Source organism: Psammomys obesus, unplaced genomic scaffold (genome assembly GCF_907164565.1).
Source record: "Psammomys obesus unplaced genomic scaffold, mPsaObe1.curated_primary_1811, whole genome shotgun sequence".
Taxonomy (NCBI): domain Eukaryota; kingdom Metazoa; phylum Chordata; class Mammalia; order Rodentia; family Muridae; genus Psammomys; species Psammomys obesus.
Genome location: NW_026585894.1, coordinates 14,625,324 through 14,633,336, shown reverse-complemented (window position 1 = coordinate 14,633,336; position 8,013 = coordinate 14,625,324).

Here is an 8,013-nt window from a genome sequence, read left to right as displayed (position 1 = left end):
CATTTTTTGTTTGATATTGCCTCTGTCTTTTTTGTTTGATGCAGGGTTCCAAGAGATACTTTGGAACAGGTAAGACCAGAACCTGTCATGCTGTGAGCAGCTGATCCCAATAGTGAGGCCCAAGACAAGTAGCAAGAGTTCAAGAGATATGAAGACAGGCTGAAGAATAAACCAAGTTGGTGGCTGATGCCTGAAATTCCCAATACTCAAGAGAGCAGAGACAGGAAGATCAGAAGTTTAAGATCATCTTTGATTCTATAGTGAGTTCAAGGAAAGCCTGAGCAATATAAAACTGCCTCGAGAAACAAATATACAAGCAAACAAAATCCAAAAGTATAAAACCAAAGTAAAACATCTGTAATTCTTTAGGGGTTTCAGACGTGGATCTCTAGATGAATTCTATAAATTCCTGTAACTCCACTCCATATTCTTTCTTTAATTTAATTCATCAAAGTAAACCTGTTCCTCCTTCTTAGTCATCCCCTTCCTCATTCTCTGTGTCACACAGCTTCCATCGAGCAAGCTGTTTAGAGTCCTCAGGACTAAGTGCTGCTTTTCTTTCTGGATCTGTTACCAACTAGGACATGAGTGTCCCAAAGTTTTTGTACCAGCCAGAGGTCAGGGGACAAAACCTGAACCAATCCAGGTAGATTAAAGAAAAGGAGGTTTCTACAGGGAATGAGGTGTTTAAGAAAACTTGAGTGGGGCTTGAAGTACACATGCTTGGGAGACTTCTCAGAGTGACTCTGCTGGCAGACAGTGATGCTTCCTGTGTTGCAGTCAGAGAGGAGGAAAGGAAGTAAGTACCACGAGAAGTGGAGTTCATAAGTGAGTGCACTTCCATACCTAGGATATAGGGCTCACTAAAATCTTGCTCATAGGACTTTCATGGCTGTTGCTTCTGCTGCCTCTTAACATCTATTGACTTGAACTTAGTGACTGAGCACACAGCACACATGAATCTTGCCACTGATATTCCATTAGCTTACTAAACTAACCTATGAAGCTAGAGACTGAATAGTTGAATAAAATTCGCTAAGAAGCCTCACATCCCTATCAACACATCTTTTCTGCGTTCTGAATCTCATGTGAATACATACAAATTAATATCCAGAATTGTCTCTCGAAAGAACTGAGGTTTCTTTAGCTTTTTTTTCCCTCTATTCAGCCTCCTCAACATTCAAAAGCACTAGAATGGAAAAATGAGCAGGGTTGGTTTGCTTTGTCTATCACACACTCTTGGATGTTTGTTCCGTGGTTTCATCTTGTTCTCACTGGTACATTTTGAGCTTTCTGTATAGAAGGATTGAACCTTGGCCCCAATGCAATGATAGTAACAAATTGCTAACTCACCTTTGCTTTTTTAGGTTAACACCTTTCTTTGTACCCCAGCCTCGGGAGTGCTTGAAATGTATATATGTGTTATCACCACACTTGATTTGAACTATAAAAAATAAAATAAAATAAATGTCACATGACTTCCAAGTGACTTTTAAAAAGTAAACAACTGAGAAACATTTGGAATGTTGTAATGTTATGTAACTATTTCTATTCTGATGTTCAAAACATTTTTATCTCTCTAAACCCATATTTATTAATCAGTCTCTTCCATTCAGCACTCTGCCACCTCTGTCCAAACATCATTATAGGGTTTTTGTTTGTTTTTGTCTTTATAAGTTTACCTATACCATTTGGATTTATTTGTTATGTTCAATATATGCAGATGTGGAGATCTTGTTAAAATTTAGATTTTGGTTCAATAGGTTGGGGGCTCAATTTGAGATTTTGCATTTCAGTCAAGCTCCAAAGTCATCCTTATGCCATTGGTCCATAAACTTAAGTTGGGATACAGTATTTTTTAATAGTGCTCGGGATTGAATTTAAGGTCCCATGCATCTTATACACCCTTACTGGAGTTAATGAATGCAAATTGGCATTCTCTAAGTATGCACACCACTGAGATCAGTATAGTCATCCAGGGAGCCACAGCTGTAATATAGCATCTAGGATGAGCAGTCTGTGAGCCCAAATTCATATGATCTAGAGATTGCTTACTTAGATGCTATGAAAAGAAGGAGGCAGATTAAGCAGTATGTGTGTCCCTGTGTGTGTATATTTATAATTTTAATTTTTTTATTTTATGTTTACAGGTGTTTTGTCTACAGGTTTGTTTATGTACCATGTGTGTGCCTGGTACTCTCAGAGGCTCTTGGACTGGAATTGCAGATAACTGTGAGCTATGACTTACATACTATAACTTGAACCCAGGGCCTCTGAAAGTGTAAGTAGTGTTCTTGACTGTTGAGCCATTTCTCTAACCCTATCATTTATATTTTTAGTATTTTTCTAAAGTCAAACTCTATTAATTTGACAAGAAGCTTGGTTTTCAGCTAGTTTCAGAGGCCCATGGGAACAAGGCCTGAGATATGTGTGAAAAAAAAAAAAAGTGGACTGAGTACTGACTGAGACAAAATTGAGAAAAGAGAAATTTCATCTTCAGTAATAGCTTAGCCCCAGCCAAGGAACTACTCTCTGAGAATGAAGGCTTTGCATGGCTACTGTCTATCACTGATAAAATCTCACTAACAGTTCTGAGGTCTTTTTAAATTGATTTTTAGTTGTTGGAAATGTGTACGCAGGACTATATTTGGCCTGGAAACTGCCAGTCTGTGGTTTCATATGGAGGGCATTAGACCTGAAATCTGAAGACATGGGCTCAGAGCCATTATTTTCTATAGCTATGAGCTCTCTGGTTAGTCAATGTCTATGGCCTTTTTCATTCTGGGAAAGGAAGAGAAGAATACCTACTCTGATTTTGCCAAAATATTTTTGTGTGTGTGACATGAAAGGCCTTTAATTCAACATAGGCCAATTTTGTGGCAATTACTGGGGTGGTGAATACTGCCTCTGAATATGTCAAGGATAAGAGCAAAGTTAACTACTCAGTTATCTTCGCTAATCTAAGAAAAAGTCAGAAAAAAAATCTTTGAAATTTTAGAGCTAAAAGACTTTCATATCTGAGCAATATGTTAGAAGCTGTGACCCAGTGACATATCCTTAGACTAAGAAATGAGAGAGAAAGAGAGAAACAGAGAGAGAGAGAGAGAGAGAGAGTGAGAGAGAGAGAAAGGGAGGGAGAGAGCTTTAAAGAGGCACACTAGTCTGTTTGACTGGGAAAATAACTCAGTTATTAGAAGTATTTACTTATTGAACAAATAAACTGGGTTTGGTCACATGGGCCTGTAATGCCAGCTCTCAGCAATTAGGAGGGAGAGGCAGGAGGACCTGATGTTCAAAGTTATCAGAAACTACATAGAAAGTCATCCTGGGATACATGAGTCTGAATGTCAAAGAGGGAGAGTTGGGGGATTGGGTAGAAGGAAAAGAAGGAGGTTGTCTCTTAAATGTCAACAGCCATGGTCATAGTGTATTCTGCAATAGCTGTTTGTGTGAGCAGCAGGAAGAAGGCTTGCTCACCTACAGAGGCTGCTCTAACTTTGAGCTGGGTGCTTAAAAGTTCTTATCTCTGATGAGATGGACAATGTAATTTATAGATGTGAGCACTAGCTTCAGTTGTGAAGCCTCTTGGGGACAAATCTACCTGCCGGGCAGAAACTCAGGGAATTCACGGGCCGCAGATTTCAGCTCAGCAACTCTATGAATGCAGTTCAAGTTGCAGCAACTACTTCCTCTCCAACAAATGCTTCCAATTCACTGTGAAGATCTAGCTTGGAAGAAACACAGCAGGCCCACACTTTGACAGATGGAAAGTGGTACGGGGAATTGCATCTCCTTGAATTCATTTGTCTAATTTCCTCTTGGCCTTAAGTTCTTCCCCATTTGACTATGCTTCCTTAGTAACTGACTAAGTGAGCTAGATTTGAATAACCGCCATATGAAGATGACATCTAGTGAGAAAATTTTTTTCTTGTTTTTTTTTTCTTTTTTCTGTAAACTCTGGAATGTGGGGTAGAGGGTTTCTTGGATACTTTTCTGTTGCTGTGACAAAACACCATGACCAAAGCAACTTAAAAATGGAGCATTTAATTTGGGGATCAAACTTATAGAGGGTAGTAGATTCTGTGACCATCATGTCAGGCTGCATGATACCAGTCAGGTAGGAATGGCACTGGAGAAGTAGCTGGGAGCTTACAGGTTGAAATAACAACCATGAGGCAGAGAGAGAGAGAGAGAGAGAGAGAGAGAGAGAGACAGAACTAACTAGTGATGACATGGCCTTTTGAAACCTCAAAGCCGGTCCCCCAGTGGCATACTGAGTGCAGCAAGGCCACACCTCTTAATCCTTTCTAAATAGTTTCATCAACTGGAGACTAAGCATTTAAACATATGAAGCTATCCCAGTCATTCTTTTTCAAACTGCCACAAAGAATATGTGTGTTTCTCTGTGTGTATGTGTCTGTATGCATGTTCCTTTGTTAGGCAAACACTCTCCCACTGAGTTACATCTCCAACCCATGTGTATGTTTGAACATGTAAAAGCATTTGAATGAAACCTTATCCAGGAGTTAATAATTGTTCAAACTGGATCATGAGCACATTGGGATTCTTAATGCTGTCCTCTTAAATATCTTATAAAAAGGAAAAACGAAAATTAGTTTGCATGTTGTTACAGATGAAGTTAATGAATTCATTTCTTCGATGAGGTTTTGTTTGCTGTCATCTATTTGTGTATTAATGAATTAATTTGACACAGGGTTTCATATATACTAGAGTCATCTCAAACACACTATGTGGTAGATGACCTTGAACCTCTAATCCTCTAACCTCTACATTCTGAGGAACCATATTACTGGGTTCCACCACTCTATGCAGTTTATGTGGTGCTTGTGGTCATATCCAAGGCTCCTTGCATGCTAGACAAGCACTCTACCAACATCTCTAAATCCACACTTTATTTTAAAAATAGTAATTGTAAACCTAGCTTTGTGGTCCATGTCTTTAATCCCAATACTAAGGAGACAGGCAGATGTATGTCTGTAAGTTCAAGCCCAGCCTAGACTATATCACAAGTTCTGGGACAGCCAGGGCTACATAGTTAGACCCTGTCTCAAAATTGTAATACTAATTGTAATACTAATTTAATCACTAGTAATTTAAATTACCTGCAAGACTATACTTGGAATTTTAGTTAATTATTTTCTTCATTTTTTGTTTCTTTTAGGACAGGATCGTACCTACTGTGAGAAAATGCAAAGAATAAAGAATATATAAACAGTGAAAGTTTTTCTTTAGGATTAGGAATCTAGCTCTGTGGGAGAGTGTTTGCCTAGAATGCACAAGGCCCTGGGTAATATCCTCAGCACTGTTAAAATTTTATAACTTGCTGTGTGCTCTCCCCCATCTTCCAACTTTTTCTACTAGAAACAATGGTAAAAGTCAGGTGTGGTTTCTTCCAGAGCTTTCTTCATGCACACACAGGTTTATATATAATGGATGGGTTTTCAGAAGAATTGTTCTATAATGGGCCATTTTATTGTATAGAGGAAAGAACTGTTGTCCAGTACAGGAAACTAGGTCACAAGCCCATGGCTGGAAATGCCATAGGCCCAAGGAGGAACCCTATTGCTATTGTTTTCCTGATTGGTCATGTTGTCAATCTAAATGGGTCCTCAGAATACATGGACACTCAAAAAGTATTGTTAAACTTAAAAGTTGGAGAATCTCAATTTGAATACATTAAAATTGGTGCTCTGCATTGACTAATTTAAAAACTTGTCTGATAAACCTCATGATAACATTGTGAAGATGGAGGAATCTGAGGTTTAGTAAAGCTAATTAATCCAAACACAGTTGCTAGATACTATGTATCTGGTTTCCATTTATCATTGAACTTTTTTCTTTACATTACTTTAAGTACCATTCTGAATATGTAACTGAATGATGATGGCCAGAGCTGAACACATACATTTCAAACTTAAAAAAAAAAAAATCTCTATTTTCTATGCTTCAGCCTTCCTGTTTATAATTGTTTTTTCTCCTTCATTCTACATCTGTGTCACATGTCAAATTCCCTTTTATTATGATCACGGTTCACCTACACAGAAAACATTAGGAGATATAAACAAATGAAAAGTAGAGATAAAAATGACTTGACTTGTAATACTATGATGTAGCTGAGTACCATGTGCATATATTTATATCTGTATATACATATTTGACATATATGTATAACTGACAGATGGAAAAGAAAGGGTTAGAGACAGAAGGAAGAATGGTGGGGAAGACATAATTTGGGGTTCTCACTGGTAGGAGTAAGTTTCAGCTTACTTCAGCCACAGTAATTCAGACTGTGTCCTGGGAAGATCTTGAAGTTTGTTCCTTGTCTCATCCATACTCTGTAGAAAGTGCTGGCCTCACTGAAAGCAAGAGTTGGGAAGACTACTCTCACTCAGGCTGCATGCTTAGAGCTGTGCCATATATAACATATGTATCAGAAGGAGCTTGAAAAATCTAGGCTCTCTTTTGAGAATTGTAAGATAAAATGTTCTCCAGCAGAGAGAAGCCCCTCAGCCCTGCTCCAATCAGCGGGGACCTAGAATGGTGGAGGTCACAGACCTGGAAATATCATTGCTTCTCAGGCTGAGATAAGATTGGCAGTAACAGAATTTGCTGTTAGTTTCCTCTGTTATTGGCTCATTTTTCATTCATTCCCTCATCCAATGAAATGTCTATTGGCTCCACTTTAGGTCAAGAGTTGTTTGAGCTAGAAAGGGAGGATAGAGCCTGAGCAAGGACCATCATGCTCCAGGACTGCTTGAAGTGGTATGCTGTGGAAGAGATAAGCAAGGGTGGGGGTGGGGCACGGACATGTAATTAGAGTGGGGAGGCCTATTTTCTTCAAAAGGTGACTACTAGACTTCCCTATGGCCTCAGACAAACAGTGACAAAGGTAGATCAGTAGTTTAGTGGGGACTCCCCTTGAATTATCAGTCCTGTAGTTCAGCACATGAAGGTAAATTGAGAAACAGAAACCATTTTAATAAGTATTCTTCAGTACTTCACTGAATGCCTACCTGGATCATTCCATGTACATACAGACATCCAGACAGACAAAGACACTTGCCCAACTAAGTACTGGGTCTCAAATCCTAGTACAGATCATTTTATTTCTGTCTATTACTCTCTGTCTACACTCGTATATCATTCTAAACAACATATCAACAGTATTTTTTATAAAAACATGGTAGAAAATAGATGTAAAACAAGGTTTGGCATATGATTCAGTGGTAGAGCCCTTGTTTAGCACTTATTATGTCCTGGGTTCAATCCTCTGCACTTTAAAAAAAAATTAAAGGTAAGAAAATATATGAAGGAAAACAAAACAAAAAGTAAAATTTAAAATCTCCTATAGCTGTGCCTTATACAGAGAACTTATAACACTAGGTTCATTTAGAATTATTTAAAATGGTTTCTACTTTGTTCACATTAAAAAAAAACTGGGCAAGGTGGCATGCCTTATATTCTCAGCACTTATGAGGCTAAAGCAAGATTATTGAGATTTCAGAGTTCAGGGCCAGCCTGTGTTACATAGTATGACCGAGCGTCAAAACAAAACAAACAAAATCAAAGCAAACAACCTTTTTTGCCCATTGTATATTAATGTTATTCAGGATGGAGTGTGGAATCTGGTTTGTTCTATCTACTTGTTTTACTTAGTTCAGAATGCTATGTAGAGTTTGGGTAAAATTGCCAAATCTGTATTAACCCCATTCTTTCACTGTGTTGGTTTTCTTAAACTGTGACAAAATACAAGAAAATTTAAAGCAAGCAGCAACAACAAAACTGAAAAGAAAGCAAGGTTTATCTTGACTTACAATTTGAAAAGTGGTAGATGAGTTGCTTTCTAGCCTGTTGCCAAGCAGTACTTCATAGTGGAAGCCTGTGATGTAGGAAAATGCTCACAGTTAAAAAGGAAGAAAAGGAAGGAACGAGTCTCTTGACATACCTTTCAAGGACAGGCTGCCACCTCTTAGTTGTACCACTAGATAGGTA